Source organism: Euprymna scolopes, chromosome 35 (genome assembly GCF_053919585.1).
Source record: "Euprymna scolopes isolate OS-2025 chromosome 35, ASM5391958v1, whole genome shotgun sequence".
Taxonomy (NCBI): Eukaryota; Metazoa; Mollusca; class Cephalopoda; order Sepiida; family Sepiolidae; genus Euprymna; species Euprymna scolopes.
The window spans coordinates 9,641,645-9,664,036 of NC_136516.1; the positions used below are offsets into that span (position 1 = coordinate 9,641,645).

At 34.6% G+C, this 22,392-nt stretch overlaps 1 long non-coding RNA gene across 1 annotated transcript in view; it reads left to right on the forward strand.

Annotated features, from left to right (window-relative positions):
• The window catches only part of LOC145259674 (uncharacterized), a 422,066-nt gene extending 400,095 nt beyond the window's left edge, over positions 1-21,971 (forward strand). The window contains exon 2 of the long non-coding RNA XR_013864180.1: positions 21,032-21,971. This is a non-coding gene — a long non-coding RNA (uncharacterized LOC145259674). The remainder of the gene's footprint in view (positions 1-21,031) is intronic.
• Positions 21,972-22,392: the final 421 nt, after the last annotated feature.

Genomic DNA, 22,392 nt, shown 5'->3' on the forward strand with positions numbered 1-22,392 from the left:
ATATATATATATCCATTTTAAAAAGATAATACATATGCCGCTCCCCATTTGAGGGTACCAAAATTGGTTAAAGGCAAAATTATTCCTTACTCGCGTTTAGGTAAAAATGCATTTTCGTATGTATAATTGACTTTATTCAAAAAGTATCGCAAAAAAAATAAAAAATAAAAAATAGCACACACACACACACACACACACACACACACACACACACACACATACACACATATATGTATATATATACATATATATATATATATATATATATATATATATATATATATATATATATTCTTGAAGTTTTACATTTGGATTTTACCGTCACTGGATCCATTAATGTGTAATCACCTTTTTCTTTACCATATTCCCTCTGCTTAACTTATTTTGTTTTCAAGTAAGATCTTTGACTTACTTGTTGTTTCATCAAATACTTTTGCATGCAAAATCCGATCCCGCATTTTGCTAATTCCTACCCTCTGATGAGAAGGAGAGTATTTCTTCGAGACTCCGCGGATTAAGGACTATCCATTTCTCTAGTGTTTCCTTTTCAGATTAAATATGTTTTTAACCCATTTCAAAGTGTTTTTTAAACATATTTTATTAATTGTTTGATCATGTTATAAACTCTATTTCCTATTTGGTTTTATCAAACTTTTATACCTGGCTGAGATAATGTTATAAATATTAATTCTTTAATATTTATAATTTACTTTAATTTTACCATCTTGGATCATTTTGGTAAATTCAAGTGTAATTTTCATTATATATATATATATATATATATATATATATATATATATATATATATATATATATGTATATATAAATATATATATATATAGCCAGTAGAGTTTAGTTTCCTAGAAGTACATCCAATGAAACAACATGTGTCTACCAAAATAGTGCTCAATGAGTGAACAGAGCAGGTATATTAATTTTATTTATACAAACATTAATGGCTACATATGTGCATACATGTTTCTGTAATCACCCACGTTGGGGGATTACGTCTTCAGGCCAAGAATTACCGTCGAAAGTGATATTTCCACCAAATTTTATATAATATATATATATATATATATATATATATATATATATATATATATATATATATATAAAATCATTGAATCGGAGACACAAAGGGTATTATTATAGTTGATATTACATATTGAAATATTCTTTACGCACATTCTTTATGCAACACCTCAGGTTTGTGCCATGACCTTTTTTTTTAATCCTTATCTTGCTAAAGAATGCTCTCCGAATAAAAGGCCTAATTACAACCGACAAAGATGCGAGACAAGACGTCGTCGCCGTTGTTTTCTGGATAAAAGCTTGCTCGTGCGAAGGGCCTGTTTCTGCAACCGGACCCGCTTTGCTATCACGCTACGACTGGCGTTCTATTCACCACAGCAACGGTAGAAAAAGTGTTGTACATGTCTTTGCTTCGTGGGTAGGGGAATGCTTTTTGAAAATACGTGTAATGTACCCCCCTTCATACCCATACACTTTTTGATGAAGTCTAGTGCACCTGAGCACTGCACACAATGATTTCATTATTAAACATTGTGTTTTTTTTATGGAAATCTCTCCAAATAAGGCATGAAACTATTTGATGTAAGGGAGCTGATGGTAGTCTTGTGGTTAACGACAGCGACTGATAACCTGGCTGTCTCAAGTTCGAATCCAGTACGTTCCACAAAAATTACTTTCATTTAGGATGTTGGTAACTTTCACGTAATCCCTGATGCATTTCTAGAATAAATTCTGACCAGAAAAAATATCGGGGAAACCAGTGTAAACAGTAGAATCTTCGATATAATACGATAATGATGATGGTTATGATGATGATGTAAAGAGCTAACAGGAACGAAAGATAATTTCTGCAACGACAAGAGATGCCCGTTGACCTTAGTCTTGAAAAAAAAATGTAAAAAAAAAATTTAAAAAAATATGTAATTAAAAAATAAATGAAATATTTTTAAAAATTAAAAAAAATCAAAAATTTTAAAAATTAAAAATTTTAAAGATAAAAATTTTTTTTAAAATAAAAATAAAAAACAACTTTTTTTTAAATTCAAAAAATAAAATAAAATAAATTAAAAAATATAAAAAATTGAAAAAAAATTTTTTTTTAAATAAAAAATAAAAAAAATTAAAAAAATTAAATAAAAATAATAAATCAATAAAATTTTTAAAAAAAATAAACAAGACTATAGACAGTAGCCAAAATGTTAGCAGGAAGAGTGTCACAATGATGCAGTTCTTGGTGGGGGGTGGGGTTTGGAACTACTTGAATGGGAAGCTGTATTACAATGAGGTAGCGAACTCAATAAGACCACTAGACCAACTAGCTAAATGGGCTGGAACAAAGGAGACAGAGAATAAATCAGACAATATTTGAAGATTATTATACTATTTTATGGTTAAAATTTTATGACAATTGGGAAAAAATGATACCAAGAAAATATATCCAAATTTGTCTATATTTGTAGATATTGTATCCTGCAAGCCAGCTTCAGTTTTGCTATTTCGGTTGTCTCCCCTGTGGCCTTGCCAGGCCACTTACAAACTCATATATATATATATATATATATATATATATATATATATATATATATATGGAGAAAGAGAGAGAGAGAGAGAGAGAGAGAGAGAGTTTTCTTCGCTCTGGCATTGCTATTAAACACCTACTTTTTTATATTTAAAAATTATTAAAATGTCTTCTTAATATGCTCAGTCATAAATATGCAAGCGATTTCATAAAGGTTAACTATTTTGCAAATACTTTCGAGAAGAAAGAATTGATTAATTACTTATTTATTCTTTATAGTCATCTACACGTTAAAGTTGCTTAATTTTTAACGTGTTCTTATCGGCCAATAGCTCAAACGCTAACGACTAAAATTGGAGCGCTAAATATACGAAATCTGCATGCTTTAAAATAGTGTATTTAAGCGTAATTTATGATCGGGCGGAAAACTGTGTGTGTGTATGGGAATATATACTCTTCATCAGATCAGAAACCGATTTAAGTTTCAAAGTACATAGAAAGACCACACACAAAAACGATTATATTCACTACTACTCGCACCACAATGATAAAATAAAGACTGGCATGATTATTGGGTTTTTCTTGCAAGCCTTTAGAATATGCAGCCCCCAATATCTTAATGATGAAATTCAATATATTACGAATGTTTTAAGAAAACTACAGTATCCATCCTATTTCATTTCTTACGCAAAGAAAAAAGCTACGAAAATACACTATAATATAAGCAGACAGAAAAATAAAACAAATACCTCACTATTAAACAGACATCTTTTCATTCCCACCCACACTAAAAATACAGAAATCTACGACACTCTTAATAGACTTGGTTTTCACTTGATACAAACAACTTCCACGACAATAAAACAGACATTAAAAACTACCAAGCACTCTCTCAAAACCCTCACATCCGACGCCGGTATATATTCCATCCCATGTAACAATTGCCAACAAGCATACATAGGTGAGACAGCGTAGATTGAAACTAAGACTTTACGAACACAGAAGAGATATAAGGAACGGTAACGCCCTAAATGCACTCTTTTGCCATTGTGCAGAACACGATCATTCATTTCATTTAGATCATGCGAAAATTATAAAATACGTGATAAATAGAGCTAAAAGAAGACTTTTAGAGTCAGCACTAATATTAAACACTAATACTATTACGCAAAGAAAGGGCTTCTACCATTTAGCCCCTAGTATAGAGAAAATAATAATCAAAGAACAAAATATCAAAACAGATCCTGGTTAACCGTTTTTCCTTAATCCTTAAATAATTCAACAAAATGAATAAGTTTAGAGAGAAAAAAGTGTACATATGTATTTAACGTATTTTTAAAAGTGTATATATTGAACAACCCAACCTTCCCATACACACACATTGTTTTCTTTCCCGATATGGGTAGGATTCTAAAACTGTTTCCTTTTCATTTTCAAATGGTCTATGATCGTTTTCTTTATTTGTATTTTTCCTTTTAATATCCTGAAGATGTCCTCTGTAATAGGGACGAAACGTTGATGATTTCATAAATTCATTCGGTTTTTCTTTTTTCAAAAACAACATAACGTCAATCATCGCTAGTATTTTTATTTTATTTTTATTCATATATATATATATATATATATATATATATATATATATATATATATATATATATATACACACAGTCATCCACCGACAGACTGTTTCAGTGCGGCTAGACGAGCAACTACTTCACTTCACGCCAGGATTGTAATTCGACCGCTTATGCGACAGTCAGCACTACCAACCTTTATGCTATTTGGCTACTGCTTAGATAAAACAAAATTTCAATATATACGATTTACATTAAATAAAGAACCGGGTAAAGCCAGGTCGGGATAGTTAGTAATGTATAATTTAGATTTCACGCAATTAGATTGATATGTACGCTCGTAGGTAGCAAATATGGAAGGGAAAATAATATTTATAAGAATTAGAGGTATTATGGCATTATTACATATTGTTACAAACGAAATCATAATTAAGAACAGAACGATACGAGATTAAAATAAAATAAAATTGTAAATATTTATAATAATTAAAATGGCGGGATGCAAAGACAAAAGCATATTTTTTTTATTATTAATTCTTCTTTAAACTCCTAATTGCTGCTCAAGTCCATTAAAGTCTAAAAAAAAAAAAAGAAACGCATAAATAACGAACTGCCTTTTGAAAACAGTGCATTTATTTAGTTGAAACCAAATAAAGCGAGAAATGTGTTTTCGCCACCCACGTAGATCCTAGTTCTTCGTTGATTGACGCGGAGACAACTAAATTACATTGTATGGTGATAGAAAACGCATCGTTGACGACCAACCGGGAACGCTGCGTAGGTGGATGCTCCTGATGCCAGCCGAACGTGGGCGAACGCGATCGTACCGAGCGAGGCTGGTTTCCATGGTGGAATAGCGTTCAAATGCATTATTCTAAACTTCTGATTGGTCGACAACCGATTTCAGTGACCAATCAAAATTAAGCATTTCAGAAAACTTATTTTGCTAAAGCTTCTATTTTCTTCTTTTTGTTGCTATTGGTGTTGTTGTTGTTCTTCTTCTTTTTCTTCTTCTGCTTCTTTTTCTTCTTCTTCTTCTTCTTCTTCTTTTTCTTCTTCTTCTTCTTCTTATTTTTCTTCTTCTTCTTCTTATTATTATTATTTACTCACTAGGAATATTCATACAAGCTATCATCAAAGATTGCTCTTTGAGAACAACTTGTGGTGTACCCTGGAGTCTGAGTGACAACAGGTCTCCCCAGATTTCAGCACTCTCCATCTCTTTTTCAATAACCTTTGCAAAAGAATTTGCGTGATGCAACAGCCGCTTACCGTTGCTGTCTCGTTGGCGGCGACCATTGGTCTTCACTGGAATTTGGGTGGTAATAAGCTTCCCCAAAATTCCAATCCTCTTTGCACTCAGCTAGCGGAGGTCTGGTCAGTGCTTTCTCTCCTCACTCACAGAAAAAAAGGGAGGCGGTATTTTTTAATTATACAATTTCAGTTTTCATGATTTCATGTGATGTTCCTTTGTGTTTTGTATCTGTAGTAGTTTGTGTGTCAAGTTTGTGTGTCAAGTTTGTGTGTCCAGTTTGTGTGTCCAGTTTGTGTGTCAAGTTTGTGTGTCAAGTTTGTGTGTCCAGTTTGTGTGTCAAGTTTGTGTGTCCAGTTTGTGTGTCAAGTTTGTTTGACAAGTTTGTGTGTCAAGTTTGTGTGTCCAGTTTGTGTGTCCAGTTTGTGTGTCCAGTTTGTGTGTCCAGTTTGTGTGTCAAATTTCTGTGTCAAGTTTGTGTGTTAAGTTTGTGTGTTAAGTTTGTGTGTCAAGTTTGTGTGTCAAGTTTGTGTGTCAAGTTTGTGTGTCAAGTTTGTGTGTCAAGTTTGTGTGTCAAGTTTGTGTGTCAAGTTTGTGTGTCCAGTTTGTGTGTCAAGTTTGTGTGTCCAGTTTGTGTGTCAAGTTTGTGTGTCCAGTTTGTGTGTCAAGTTTGTGTGTCCAGTTTGTGTATCAAGTTTGTGTGTCAAGTTTGTGTGTACAGTTTGTGTGTACAGTTTGTGTGTCAAGTTTGTGTGTCAAGTTTGTGTGTCAAGTGTGTGTGTCCAATTTGTGTGTCAAGTTTGTGTGTCAAGTTTGTGTGTCAAGTTTGTGTGTGGTGTTAATTTCCACATCGAAGGAATGTTTCTCCAGTTTTCATTATTGTATTAATGGTGTTATCTTTACTTTCTTTATTTCCCAAATCCATTTGAGCTTTCTGGCCAGTTCCGTGCATTTACTTTTTCTTTTCAGTCTCCTTGATCTTTATTCTGTGGTTTGCTGGAACGGCAAAGTCTACAATCTAGCAGGACTTTTCTTTCTTGTTAACTATTATGAAATTCAATCTTCTTGCTTGGATGGGTGTATCCGTTTGTATGGTCATGTCCCATAAGATCTTGTGACTTTCATTTTCCAGTGCTGATGCCGATTTGTGTTTGTACCATTTATTTGTGTGTTCAAGATGCAATTGTCTGCATAATTGGCAATGTACTACCTTCCCCACTTGATCGTGTCTATTTTTATATTATTTTCGGTCTAGTTTTATGCATTCGCTTTTTGTGATTTATTGTTTCGTCTCTTTGTCCGTAGAGTGTGCATGTGCTGTTTTCTTATGTTTTGTCGATCCTTACTTTGATGTGGTTGGTTCTAATTGACTTATCTTGCACAGCTGTTATTAGTGATTCAGTTTCCCTGTTTAGGTTTTCTTCTTGTAGCCATTTACATGTGTTTATTATTATTATTATTATTATTAGTGCCCCGACGAACGAAAGATTGAAATAGTAATTTACCCCTGTTAGTCCGTTTGTTTGTTTGTTTGTTTGCACTTTTCCGTATTTTTTTTTTTAATTTTACACAAACATTAGTATTGGTAGAAGTAAATTTTTGCCAGAACGGATTTTCCGGCATAAATCTGATTGCCCCCCCCCTTAGGGCCATTATAGGGGCAAAACTGACCCCAAATTGTTCCCCAGTTTGTTCGCACTTTTCTCAATAACAACTCTTTGAATATTTTAGGAATTTTGCACAAACAATACTCACGGTGAAAGTACATTTTTGCTAGTATAGATTTTCAAGGATAACTCTAGTTGATCCAACTCTCCTAGGTGGCATTGTAGGGGTAAAATTGTCCCGAAATCGTTCATGCGTTTATTTATTCGCACTTTTCCAACGCATTGGATTAAAAAAAAACTTTGCACAAACATTCGTCATGGTGAAAATAAATTTTCCACTTGTGGAGGGGGACCTCGCATGCTAGGCTTGTTATTATTGTTATTTACTCACTTCCTAGTTGTCACACAGGCTATCACCAATGATCACACTGAAATTAACCTGTGGTGTTCCCTGGAGTCTGAGTAACGAAAAGTCTCTCCAGATATCTAGCGCTCTCCACCTCTCTCGATAACCAGCTGACTTCGCAACAGTCATTTATCTTGATCTGTCACTGGCAACGGCCATTTGTATTTCCTGGAGTCAGTTCTAGCCAAAATTAAGTATTTTATTAAAATGTACTTTGACTCTGGTGCTTTTTCTTTCTTTCCTTCTTTCTTTCTTTCTTTCCTTACTTTCCTTACTTTCTTTCTTTTCTTCTATCGCGAGTCGAACCCCTGCAAAGAACTCACGTAAAAGATCGCTCCTTAGGATTGTAAGGTCGGCATGAAGTCCTCATCGTTCGTCGCGTCTATTCTTTAACCTGCTGGATGGCACAAGTTTGACCCCGATACTGAGAACGGCAAGGCTTTTCGGTTGCATACGAAGTTGGGGGAAGGTTTTGCACAGAAAACGCAGAGAAATGGTGCAGAAGCAACTTTGCCAACTTCACTTTTATTGATTTACCATTTTTTTTTTTGTTTTTTGCGTATGAGATGCCTTTGTTTATCACATGCAGAAGATTAAAGACTTGTAGATTTTCAAATAGTCTTCATAACTCTGACATTACCAAGTTACTTCCGACCTTATCACACAGTGGTAAGGAAGGGTTTGACTTTAGGGCGCCGCTACTACTGGAAAATATGCAATGCAGCACATTCTTTTTTTTTTGTTTGCTAGTGCATACTGGTGCTGGACAGTTGTTCGATGCGTGATCAGAAGAGGAAAGAGTTGGAGCTTGATGGGGGACTGAAAATATCCGTAACCAGGGAAATTACCCCGCCCCCAAATAGTCTCATTGTTTGGAAGAAGAGTGCCTCAGTGAACAGGAAATGGGACCGTCTTTATGAGAAGAACAACATTCAAGTTCATTTGCAGGTGTGGAGAGTAGAGACAGTCATATTTCAATATTCAAGACAGTAATATATATATATATATATATATATATATGCATATATATATATATATATATATATATATATATATATATATATATATATAAAAGTGTACGTATTTATTTAACGTATTTTTAAAAGTGTATACATAGACATTGAACAACTCAAACTTCCCATACACACACATAGTTTCCTTCCCGATATGGGTAGGATTCTTACACTGTTTCCTTTTAATTTTTGTGTGGTCTGTGATCGTTTTTTTTTTTTTTTTTTTTTTTGCATTTTTCCTTTTAATATCCTGAAGATTTCATCTGCAATAAGGACGAAACGTTGATCATTTCATAAATTCATTCGGTTTTTCTTTTTTTCAAAACATATATATATATATATATATATATATATAGGAACAAAGAATTAATAAAACATGTTAAAACACTTTAAGAAGAATTAAAAGTATATGTAATTTTCAAAATGAAAAAAATTAAATCGATTATCCTTAATCCGCGGAGTTTCGAAAGAAATACTTTCCTTCACGTCAGAGGGTAGAAATTAACAAAATGCGGAATCGGATTTTGCTTGCAAAGTATCTAATGAAACTACAAGTAAGCCATAGAGCTTACTTGGTAAAAGTTAAAAAATAATAAAGCAGATGGAATGGGGGTAAAAAGAAAAAATAATTTCACATGAATGGATGGTCGAGTGAAGAGTAGAATATCCAAAAACGATAAAATCCAAGAAAAGTTGGTAAAAGTCCGGTATCCAGAAGTAAAAATCCAAAGGAATCGCGTTACTGGAAGATATTTCGATGTCATCCAAAAGGCAAAATTCCGTGAAATTATCAACAAATGGGTACAAGGAAAAAAAGAGTGAGTTCAATATATTATTATTAAAAGAAAGATTAATTGTGCGTAGGAGGAAGAAATGGAGAGATTTCAAGACGCTTCTGCCGAGGCCGCGTTTCTAAATACGATATATATATATATATATATATATATATATATATATATATATATATATATATATATATATATATATATATATATATATATATATATATATATATATAATGAAAATTACAATTAAATTTCCACTACTAAGGATTAATAAAAATTTTCCCATTAACTAATTAATTAATTTTTTCCTCGAGTGGCTTCCAGGCCTTGATAAGTGATAACTCCATTGTAAAAAAAAATTTGAAGAAGCCATGAGAGAGTGTAGGAGAATATAATGAGCAACCAAAAGTCGTTGACTTAAAGTCGGCCAACCTTAAAATTCTTTTGGATAAGAAGCTGTGGCAGCACCAATTAATCGAATATAAAGGTCAGATCTGTTAATTAGATTGGGATTCCGCACCAAAAATTATGACAAAGTTCTTACGACCGTATTGATCAAAGATGATGCGATAAAAAGAGCCACCTGCTCTTATATCGATGATGTACTGGTGGACGAGACAGCGGTGACTGCGAAAAGATGAGGAATCATGTCAAAACATATGACTTGACGGCTAAACCATCAGAGTCGTTAGAAAATGGAATAGCACTGGGATTGAAATTACAGCTGAATAAGGCAGGAAAGTTGAGATCTCCGAAGTCAAGGATGGTCTCACTAATGGCGACCTTTTCTCGGTGCGTGTGCAGTCCCGATCTTGAGTGTTAAATAATTCCTAGTAACAAAGATGGCGGCGAAGAATCAATGCAGTCGGCGAACTGATTGAATCCCAAACATTTCTTATAATAACTTTTGAAGCTTCTGATTGGTTGATTGTTATAACTGTGGTTATAAAAACGATCGTCGAAATCATTGGAGACACCCTCACCAGTAATTAAAAACATTTTAACAATTGGTCATTACTATGTGGTCGGTTAGTTGCGGGTTGCATGCAGCTTTATGAAAAGGTAGACTGGTACAGACCGATGGGAGGACACAACTGAACATAGAGGTCCTGCACATGATACAAGAAGTCTTTGCGGAAGTCAAAAGGGTAGATCCTTTAAAGGGAGAATTGTATGAAAAAGAAGCACAGAAAAGGGGCAATATGGAGTGATGCTGACAGCCTGACATTAGGGGTTTTGTTAGAAATCGAAGTAACCGATGAAGATGCTGCTTGGCTACAAAAAGGATAATAGTGCCCGCATCAACGTTATGAAGCTGAATGCCACAATGAAGGGCATCAATTTGGCTTTGAAACGGGGAATACAGATAATGGGTGTACGAACGGACTGAGCAACAGTAACACCATCGATTAAATCAAAACTATCAGGGGATAAACGGATCAGGACAAAAGGGGCAGTTGAAATGCTTATCAAGCGTCAGTTTCGAGCACTTAGAGACGTGATCAGAGAATTCGGACTGAAGGTAACCGTCACGTTGAAAAACAAAGCGAACTGAAGGTAACCGTCGCAGAAAAACAAAGCGGATGGGCTGACCGGAGTGAAGAAGGCCTGATTGCAGGAAAATAAAGATGTAGCTGTTATGTACTGCGGGGTAAAAGATCTGAGGAGCCTGCATAAGATGCATCATTTTGGAAAGGAAAGAATCTTGTATCTAGTAAGAAAAGTGAATCCTAACATCAAAAGGGATGATGTTCAGGAGGTGATGTTAAAAGTGTTAATCCATTTAACCTCCATCGTCCAAGCACGAAAAAGGGGAGATGCATGTAACAGAGAATTGGAAGCGATTTGTCGCTGATATCATGCATTAACAACATGAACCCTATTTAACTATGATTGACTGTGGACCTAGGAGATTAGCGATATGACAAAAATAAGAACCGGAAGCAGTAGAAGAGTTAAGAAAGTTGTTGAAGAGGTGTTCATGGAAAGGAGAGCAATGGAAGAGTTTCTAGTGGATATCGGAATGTCCTTCCGCTCAGAAGCTTTTAGAATACTGTGTGAAATGTGGGGCGGTAGGCAATATTTTAGATCTGCATACCGCCCAAGCGGCAATGGAATACCTGAGAGGCAGCATCGAACTGTAAAATCTGTGGCCGCAAGAAGTTAAATTTCGCCCTAAGAAGCGGTTTGTGGTATAACATGGCACCGAAGACTGGCTAAGACGAAGCGTTACTGATTTTTTTTTACGTACGAATGACGACATTTGCTAGTAATAATACAGAGATTGGAACAAGCGCAAATGGAGATAACGGTAGGGGAGGAGGTGCGAGTGAAACCTCTCAATCTCTGCTATACAAGCAGATGGAGAAGAGAGACAATAATTGAATTACTCCCCAAGAACAAAGTGGCAGTTGATGGAGTGCCACGTCACATCTTAGACATACGGAGTGTTTCTTTACCAGCAGAACAAGGAGTCGATGAAGCCCTCCAAAAAAAAACCCATACGACGGTCGCACCGCGAATGAAGACGACCGGCTTGGATGATGGAATGTGAGACCAATTATTGCTATTGAAGATCAAAGTGGCGTCTGATTAAATTTCTTAAAAATTGATGCTAACCTACTTTTGTACAGCCTGTAGGGTCCAGTGCAGACAAAAACGAATGAAGAAAAAAATGGTAGCAACTTCTCTTTATATGCTGGCGATCTTGTCACCTCATATGCAAATAAGATGATTCCGGTTTAAATAAAAAGCCTGATTTTTTTTTCAGAAACTCATTGGATTTAGATTTAGACGTTGGAAAAGTAAGTTTTGTCAACGGTGTGTCATATTTTGGAGTTGCGAGTTTTGGCAGCAGTGTGTCGAATTACATTGATAGTTGGTAGTGCAGAATAGTGAACAATGCATCGGAGAAAGTGTAGAATCAGTAACAGTTGATTATTTAATCACAGTTTACACTACTGTCCACTGGAACAGAGCTTGAAACCATCGTAGACAATTGTACCATACAAAAAACGCGGGGTTTTATTATAGTATGTACGCGGCCATGTTTAACACCACGTCAAAATAAAAAAAAATGAGAAGCGTTCGTTAAGGGCATGGAGCAACATATAAAAAGCGGACTGTTTTTGATTTCTCGCATAAGCAAGTATATTTTTTTCTGTTTATCGGATATTTTGGTCAAGATCAAAGCGTAGCATCTGTTCCGTATTAGGAGGTTATCATCCAAGGAATCACCGCTTTTGTTTTCGATGTGACGAAAATCATATTTTTTTACTCTCAACTTTTCGAAGTTGTTAACTTATTATCTATTGATTGGGGCACTTTTATCTACGGGGCAATGCTATGCCGCAGCCGTATCCTAGTCCATGTGTATCTAATCTTTTATAACGGTCCTGGATATGACCTTAAACTATATCCGATGGTGAGGCCCCAGCTTGCGGGCTTTGGGGAGTGTGGAGTTTAATTGCCATTGCTCCCAGGTCCACTCTGCCCCGGAGTGGTAGTACTTACTAGGGTTCCAACTATGGGTTAAATAGAAACTAACTTAAAAAAAATATATATATTCTATTAAAAAAAATTTCTTCAAAATAAGTGGATTCGGTATTAAATAACCTGAAAAGATTTGATATGCCGTAAAACAAAAACAACTAATCTTTTATAAGTGCTCAATATTTTAAATAGTGTGACCCAACCAATTGTGATGGTCGAATTTTACAATAATAACGGTTATAATAGAGCTTTGGTAATTGTGCATAAAACCAGACCCTAAGTTCCAAACATGGCGGCTGGTCTGTCAATTGACATAGTTACGTTTTTTTGTTTTTTTTTAATATAGATATATTTTCTTTTTTAATGTACTGTATTTAAATATACTTTATTTACCATATGCCTTATGTAAACCTGCGCAGTTTATTACGATTGTCGCTGATTAAAAAAACAAAACATCTTCAAAGTTAACTATATTTCACGTTTATTTTTCACCCCCCCCCTTATAACAAAAATATATAAAAATACGTAAACATTTTTAATCAATTGATTTTGTGTTTTTTTAGTCGCATATCTTTTTCAAATAACTATGTTTATTTTGTCAAACTGTATAGATATTTCTATGCGATTAAAAAACGTAAAAATCAATTAATAAAGAAAGTTTACATATTTTTATATAGTTTTATTAGAAAGGAGTAAAACATAAACGTAAAATATAGTTAACCATTAAAATAATATTTTTTAAACTGGCGACAATCGTAATAGACTGCAAAGGTTTAAATAAAGAAAAAAAGATGTTTGAAAAAAACTACGCAAATATGTTAGAAAAATATATTAACAAAAAAAAATTTTTTTTACAAGGTGTTCACCACTTATCAAGGCCCGGAAGCCACTCAGGGATAAGGGTTATTGTAAGTACATTACGTTAGTGTGGATATTTAAAATGTCTACTTAAGGGGGCGGTTCATCAGAAATTTGTTTACGTTGAACTTGAAGACATCCAAGTTGTAGTCAGGAGGGAAGCAGGCAGACGGAGCAGAGTTCCACAGGCATGCACTTCTAAGAAAGAAGCTTTGTTCATGGAATCTACGTTTTAATTTAGGCATAGATAAAGAGTGGGGAAAGTTTTTGACAGTGGATTCAGCTAGACGGGTGTTTTTTTGTAAAAGATTGGCGAGGGGGGACCAGAGATTGGAGTTCAGACGAGCATCTGCCATGGAAATAACGATAAAACAAAGATAGGCTTGCGACGTCTCTTCTGTGGAAGAGAGGTTGCAGGGAAGAGAAAAGGGCACAATAATTGATACAAAAAGATTGTATTAATTTTATTCATTGCGGACAATTATCCTACTCTTTTATTAGTTGAAGATAAGTGTCCGCAATAAATAAAATTAATAAATAATGCTCATTTCAATGAATTCCAATTAAATGATATAAAAAGATCGTAATAGATTATACAGGTTAAAAAAAACTAACTATATTTGAAAAAAACCATAAAAAAACAAAACCTAAATATGTTTGAAAAAATATATTCACAAAAAAATTGACAAAATTTATAAAAATATATAAACTTTTTTATTAAATGTTTTCTTTTAATCGCATATCTATTTAAATAACTGTGTTTAATTAAGTTTTAAAAATAAACGTAAAATATAATTGAACATTGTGTCGATTCTGTGCTTCCATACCTAAATTGAGAGACGCGTGTGCCAACTTCCGGTGTGTTTAAAAGTTAGCGTCTCCTTTAATGCACTATTACCAGAGATTTTATTATGTGAACAATCCCGGGCAATTCTCGATCAATTATGACGATCGTGGACTCCGGAGAAGGAGAGTGAAGGAAGCTGAAACGACCAACCAACTCTGCTCCCGTGTAGGTGGAGTTGTTCTGGGTGACCAGAATAGCTGTTGAACTTTCTTGGGCGTTCCGTGATCGGAAACGCCTAAAGCGAACTCATATGTCGGCGAACCTCCCCACTGTTGCGTGTCGTCGGGTTATAATAGTACATATGTGTAAAGACAGAATACATCTACACCTTTTTTTTTTTTTTTAGATATATTTCATTGTTCAAACTTCATAGACACGATGAATTAGAAATATATGAAGGACTTTTTCAAGGCTGCCACAAATAAGGTGGGCTCTCTCTACCGTGCTAGAAATCTACAAACACCTTAGAGCATCATGTATATCTACAAAGCCACTAATCGCCCATGCGTCAGTACTGTTGCCACATTTGTGCTGGTGTGTCTACCACTAATCTCTCCCTCTTAGACAACGTTGAAAAAAGTGCCTCCAATCTAATATGCCCCGCACAACAAACAAACAAAAAAACAAACAAACAATGTATTTTTTACAAATTAAAATACTTTTGTTTTTACTTGGCTAAAATAAAGACACTTATTGAATAGAAGTGTATATGTTTTTCGATGTGACAGCTAGGTAGTTCCTAGATAAGCTACCCCTATTAATCATCGTCAATATAGTTAAATAGTAAAGAGATCTACATTTCCCAAGTAACAATTTCTGCTGTCAAATCTGTTAAAATTTACTTCTCGAAAACTCGTAACTCTGCTATCGGATAGGATATAATATGTTATCGATGAAATCTTGTGGAATTTCATTTTGTTTTTTTTTTTTGTTTTTTTTTGTTTTTGTAAAGGAGAGAGACGCAAAATGTTCTTTAATTGCAAGAAACTTTTTCAAACAACCAGAAACATGTCTAATATTGATTACTCTGAGCGCTCATTATTGAAACTCCTCGGCTTTACATTCACAGGGAACATGAATTGGAGCAATTTCATTGAGGAAATTAAAATATCTGCTGCAAGAAGGCAGGGCCTCTCTATTGTGCTAGAAAATTAACAACATCAAACCTGAGAGTACTACAAAACCACCATTCACCTATGCGTGGAGTGTTGTTGCCACATCTGAGTTGGTATATTTATCACGAGTCTCTTCCTCTTAGACAAGGTCCAGTCTGTAATGTAAAAGGTCCCGCACTAAAAATCAATGTAATAAGGATATTTCTACAAATTAACATATATTTGTTTTCACTTTGTCAAAACGAAGACACTTATTGTACAGAAGTGTATATTTTTTCTCCAGTGTGATAGCAAGGTGGGCGCCCTTGTTACCTATACCCACACCCGTGACGTATTTGATAAATCATTTTAGTCATTCTTTGTGGTTTGTCGGCCATGTTAGGTTCTGCCAAGGTTTCATGCAGCCGGGAGACGAAAGTACACGGAAATAGAAACATAGTTAAATACCGCTAGCAATGAATGATCGGTCATTTGATACAAAACAGTAAGAAAGAAAGGTTAGAAATACCAGGAAAAAAAAACAACAGCCCAAAAACGCGTTAATGACTGCTTCCGGTAATGATTTTTTCTGCATGCTTTAAAAAATAAATGAAAGTGCAAATTACCAGAATTTGCACTTATGAAGACATTTATTGAACAGAATTGTATATTTTTCCTCAATGTGATAGCAAGGTAGTTACTTGGTAAAGCACCCTTATTAATCATCCCCCCAAACGTCTGTGATAAATCATTTGAGCCATTCTTTTCGGGTCGTTCAGCCGTATTATTTTCCGACAACTCTTCCTTGCGGTAATGCACCGAAATAGAAATGTTAGTTAAACTCAGCTTGCAATGAATGATCGGCCATTTGATGCAAGAGAAAAAAAGAAAGATTAAAAGATGTTTAAAAAATACTAGTAAAAAAGTAAGTTAATAGCTGCTTCCGGTAAGATGTCGAGCAAAAAAAAAAAAAAAAAAAAAGTACAAATTGCAAGCAACCATTTTGTTTTCATGTGGAAATTTTTGTGGCGTACTATGAATTTATTTCACTCCCGTTGCAATACTCCACCTATGTAAGAGACAAGTCATATGATGGTGTGCTCTTGTCGCATCTGTAAAGGAGCTACTCAGAACATCCTTTCCTGTGTGGACAGGGTACAAAAAACCGGCTTCGAAATCTAGTTAGCGGTGTCCTTTTACTCTCCCTGTTACCTCTTTCTCGCTGTAGAGATATTACAAGACTATCTTTGCTCGAATGAGCATCAATCTATGGTCCTCCCTATAAAATATTCATGGTAAACGCTCGTCTCACTACAACCACTGCCAGCCATTCTGTTCATTCTCTGTCTTTGCCTAGAATTAAACGAAAAATTTTACGTCACAATTCATTCTTGTTATTGTTCTAAATTCGGTTAACCCTTTTGTTTATTTTGTTGAAACTAAATTTCAACTGTCATTGTTGTAAATATTTCTCCTAAATATTTTATTACACCTTTGTACTCTGTTATTGATTCAAATATTTTATTGTTACATCAAGCCAAGATCACAGTGTAGTATCTGTTCTGATGCTACACTTCACGTTTTCTGTCCTCAGTGATGAAGGAAAAGTCTTTCATGACTGAGACAATTTTTTTTATTTTTGTTCCTATCTAAAGTGCCCAGTTTTTTGGAGAGGTGGATTTCCCCCACATTAAAAACCGACTTTGTGTCAAACTCTGCCCTCGTGGGGAGGCATGTAAATAGAAACATGAAAAGATATCGCACTTTATCTTTCTTTCTCTCTCTCTCTCTCTCTCTCTCTCTCTCTCTCTCTCTCTCTCTCTCTCTGTGTAACCCTGCACTGCCTGGGAGTCACAATATTCAACAACACCTTTTTTTAATGGAAATCGCTCCAGACAATGTGTGAAGCCATTTGATGAAAGGAGCAAACAAGAACTAAGTATGATTATCGAAAAAATAGGAGACGCCTATTGAGCTTGATTTGGAAAAAATAAAATAAAATAAATTACATGTTTTTTTTTTTCTTTTTACATAGGCATCACCACATTATCAAGGCCAAGAGGCCACTCAAGGATAAGGGTTAAAGAGTGTACAGTAGAAATTGGACAATATAGTAATCATTAGTAATGAAAATTTGGTAAATTTGATAACTTATATGGAACGGCTCATCAAGAACTTATTTACGTTAGACTTGAAGACAACCATATTGTAGTCAGCCGGAAAGCAGGAAAACGGAAGACAATTCCACAGGCGTGCAGTTCTAAGAAAGAAGCTTTGTTCATGGAATCTACGTTTAGGTTTAGGCACAGATAAAGAGTGGGGGAATTATTGATAGTGTTTACAGCTAGACGAGTGTTTCTTGTGAAAGTTTGGCGAAGGGGGGACCATAGATTGAAGCTCATTCGAACACTTTCCATGAAAATAACGATACATCAGAGACAAACTCGCAACATCTCTTCTGTGAGATAAAGGTTGTAAGGAAGAGAAAAGGACATCTCCTACGAGGCTACGAAGTCTATTTTGGACTCTATCAAGGCAGGACAAGTCCTTTCTAGCAGCTCCTGCCCAGATGTGGCAACAGTATTCCATCCTTGGACGTACCTAGCTCTTATATAGATAGAGAATAGCATCAGCAGTTAGATATCTACCGGATCGATAGAAAGATCCCACCATTTTTCCAGCGGCCTTGCAAGTCTGCAGTTCTTGGACAGAAGCTAGCGGAATAAGAAGCTGCATTACAACAACAAGGTATCAAAAGAGAAGACGAATAGACAAACTAACGAGTCAAACCAGTTAGAAACAAGTAAAGCAAACAACAGCTTCTAAAACACGTACAAACTATCACATACGCATTGGATTATTTGGAATATTTGGACTACTTTACTTATATTGGATGTTATTCTCACAGCGTTTCGTTCGATGTTTATTTCTTGTTGAACTCAAGAATGTGTATGCTGTATGGTCGAGCAGTATAAAAACAAGATCTATATAACTGATGTCTCTTTAACGTTGTGATATATACAGTTTGACGTCTAGTGGTTAAAATTGTTTTTTAATTGTTGTGTGCAAGTGTGGATGCTTCACATATAATAAAACAGTTCATTAACATTTAGTCCGCGTAAGTTTTCAGCCACAGTTATGGTCTTTGGTGTGGTTTCAAGTGAGGACCACATCATGCCACCTCACATCTTCGAATTCGGCTTGAAAGTCAACACCAAAGTGTACTTGGATGTGCTGAAGAGTGTGGTGATCCTCTCGTACAATCAGAATCAAAAAATTCTTTCTTTCTTAGAACTGCACGCCTGTGGAACTCTGTTCCGTCTGCCTGCTTCCCTCCGGACTACAACTTGGATGTCTTCAAGTCTAATGTTAACAAATTCCTAATGAACCGCCCCCCCCTAATTAAACACTTCATAAAATCTCCTCACTAACGTGATGTACTTGCAATAACCCTTATCCCTGAGTGGCTTCCGGGCCTTGATAAGTGGTGATCACTGTGTAAAAAAAAAAAAAAAAAAAAGGTGGCACCTGGCAGACCCTGAGTTTGGTAACAGGACTCGGCGCCGGTCCACGTCCAAAGAGACTCAGGCTTAGCATCAGGAGTGCTACGACTTTGGTCATACGTGTAAAACATCACCAACATGATCTCCCACAACACCAAAACCAACCTGGTCGCCGCAATCCGCCGAGTATTGGCCGAGCTCCCGCCGGCGCTTATAGAAAAAGCATGCTTTCAGTTCTGGATATGTATCGAGGGGGTGATTGAAGATGAAGGCGGCTACATTGAATAGATGTCAGCTCTACTACATACTCAAGGTACCTGAATCGATTTTTCTTTCTAATAAAAGTTTTAGAATAAAGCTGTAGCGTTGCTTTCTTTAGGGCGACAACTTTATCGTTCCACATATAATAAAATTCAGTTTGTGTGACGCACAAGCAAAGAGCATACCTTTTTCTGTTGTGTCTTTGTCTCTTCAGATTATTCAAGTCCATCTGCCTCCGTAGGAAACCAAATAACAATATATTATACTAGCATTTCAGCCCGGCGTTGCCCGGGTGTTTGGAGGTGTATGCTGAGCAAAAAAAAAAAAAAGAGTAAATTTTTTTTTAATTTGACCCCTATTATGACCCCTTAAAATTTATAGTTTCGGGCTCAAATCACTTTATTAAGTTAGATCCAGGTTCAAGGAACCTATATCTAAAATTTCAAGTGTCTAGACCCAAAATTGTCGGAGGAGTTTGGTAGAGTTCTTAAAGGTCAAATCGTTGAAATTTGACCCCTTAACAGCCAAATTTCTGGCTGACACGCGTCACATCGATTTTCCCGAATCTCAGTACCCGGTATTTCAAATTTCGAGTCTATAGACTAAAAATTGACAGAGTTATTGCGTAGGGAAATGTACACAGACAGACAGACAGACACGTTCACTTTTATATATATATATATATATATATATATATATATATATATATAATAAAAGTTATAATAGGTTTACTAAGGTAATCAAAATGGTAAACTTAAAAGATATCATAAATATTAAAGAGTTAATATTTACAAGTAAAATAAACTCAGTCAGATGTAAAAAGCTCAATAAAACCGAAAAGGAAATAGAGCTTATAATATGAACAAATGATTAATAAGATATGTTAAAAGACATCTTGAAAAAGAGTTAAAAGCATATTTAATTTTAAAAAAGGAAGCACAAGATAAGTGGATAGTCCTTAATCCGCGGAGTTTCGAAGAAATACTCTCCTTCTCATCAGAGGGCAGGAATTAGCAAAATGTAGGATCGGATTTTGCATATAAAAGTATTTAATGAAACTACAAGTAAGTCAAAGATCTTACTTGGTTAAAAAAAGGGTGAGGTAAGGGGAACAGGAGGCAAAACAAAAATAATAAAAAGATTTCACATGAATGGATAGTCCGGTGAAGGGTAAAAATCCAAAAATGGTAAAATCCAAAACGGTCGAATTTAAAATTTCAATCTAATATATATATATATATATATATATATATATATATATATATATATATATATATATATATATATATATATATATATATAACTTCATTCAGAACTTCTATCGAAGCTGCAATATGCTGTAATTTTCTACATTATGCTAAAGTTACGTTTATCCCAGCTTCCAAAACGCGGAGATGATATCTTTCGTGCTAACTCGTCTCACTTTACGGTCTGTCTCCAAACTCTAAACTAAACTACGTGCAAAGAACATATTTTTCTCTCCGTTGCTTTCGTCTATTTTCATTATTCAAATTCATCTTCCTCCGAAGGAAACTAAACAACAATAACTTATTCATTTGATATAACTTTATTCTTGACTTCCCATCGGGGCTGCAAAAATTTGTAATTTTTCATATTATGCCAAAGTAATATAGGAATAAATGTAAGCTCGAATTCGTCACTTTATTATTGACTAATTTCTGGAGTCCTCTTGAAATTAGTTGCCAACCGAATAAATTCATCGTCGTATTTTGTTTATCTGTTTTATTTATGTTTAACTAATTCAGTTTTATTGTTTATTTTCAGGTAAGTACAACATGAGATTTTTTTTTTCGTGTACGTATGACGATGAAGATGACATGATACGTGGCTTCCAGCATCTTTTCAAGCCGGATCTAAATGTAAGTAATCCTTTGTTAGCAGCTTGTGAAAAACACATTTATTTACAAGTCATTCTAATCGCATTCTTATACCACACTCATTATACGGAGATTATTATATAAAGATTAAAGTACAGATATTATTATACAGCGACTACCACACAGAGATCATTATAAAGAGATTATTACGAAAAGATCATTACACAGGAATTATTATGTACATATTATAAAACATGTTATTATTAGGGGTGTGACAATAGCATAATCTTTTCATTGTTTGTACTCTTGAGTATATATCCGTCAATATCTTATATGTTTTTTATATAGAATGATGTGATTCTCGGTTGATTGTCTGTGTCTTACTGTGTCGGATATATACTTGAGAGTCAAAACAATGAAAAGAATATTCTGTTGACACCACCCTAGTTATTATACAGCCATTATCATACAAAGATCATTATGAAGAGATACGTATATAGAGATGATTATACAGGAATCATTATATAGCGATCATTATACAGGAATCATTATATAGCGATCATTATATAGAGATCATTATATAGCGATCATTATATAGAGATTATTAAACCGAAAAATATACGGTATAATCACGTTTGACAACCCATCACCCATCACCGAAGTTAAGCAACGATGAGCCTGGCCATTACCAGATGGGTGACCATTTGTGGCTTCAAGGTGCTGTTTTTACTCTCTTATTATCTCGGCATTGTTTCCAGTCGTCCTGGACTTTTCCTTGCCACTGGGCTCAAGCAGTGACGATTCAGATGAGGTGTGGTTGTAGATTGCGCAACCCTTACCTCAGCTGCTCCTACAGGGGGTATCCGTTGTCTTTCGAGACTGAACGGAGGCATCGAATACATATATATATATATATATATTTATATATATATATTTATATATATATATATATATATATATTTATATATATATATATTTATATATATATATATTTATATATATATATATATTTATATATATATATATATATTTATATATATATATATATATTTATATATATATATATATATTTATATATATATATATATATATATATTTATATATATATATACTAGCAAAAGTACCCGTCGTTGACTGGGTTCAAAAACAGCCTACGGAAAATGAATTCTGATTTATGAAAGTATGATAGCTTATGAAAAGGAAGGGTTGTAAAGAGATAGCTTCGAATTTTGGGGTATCAAAACCAAAGCAAAATATGATGAAAGTAAAAATAAAATAGATAAGCCCTATAATTTATTATACCATACC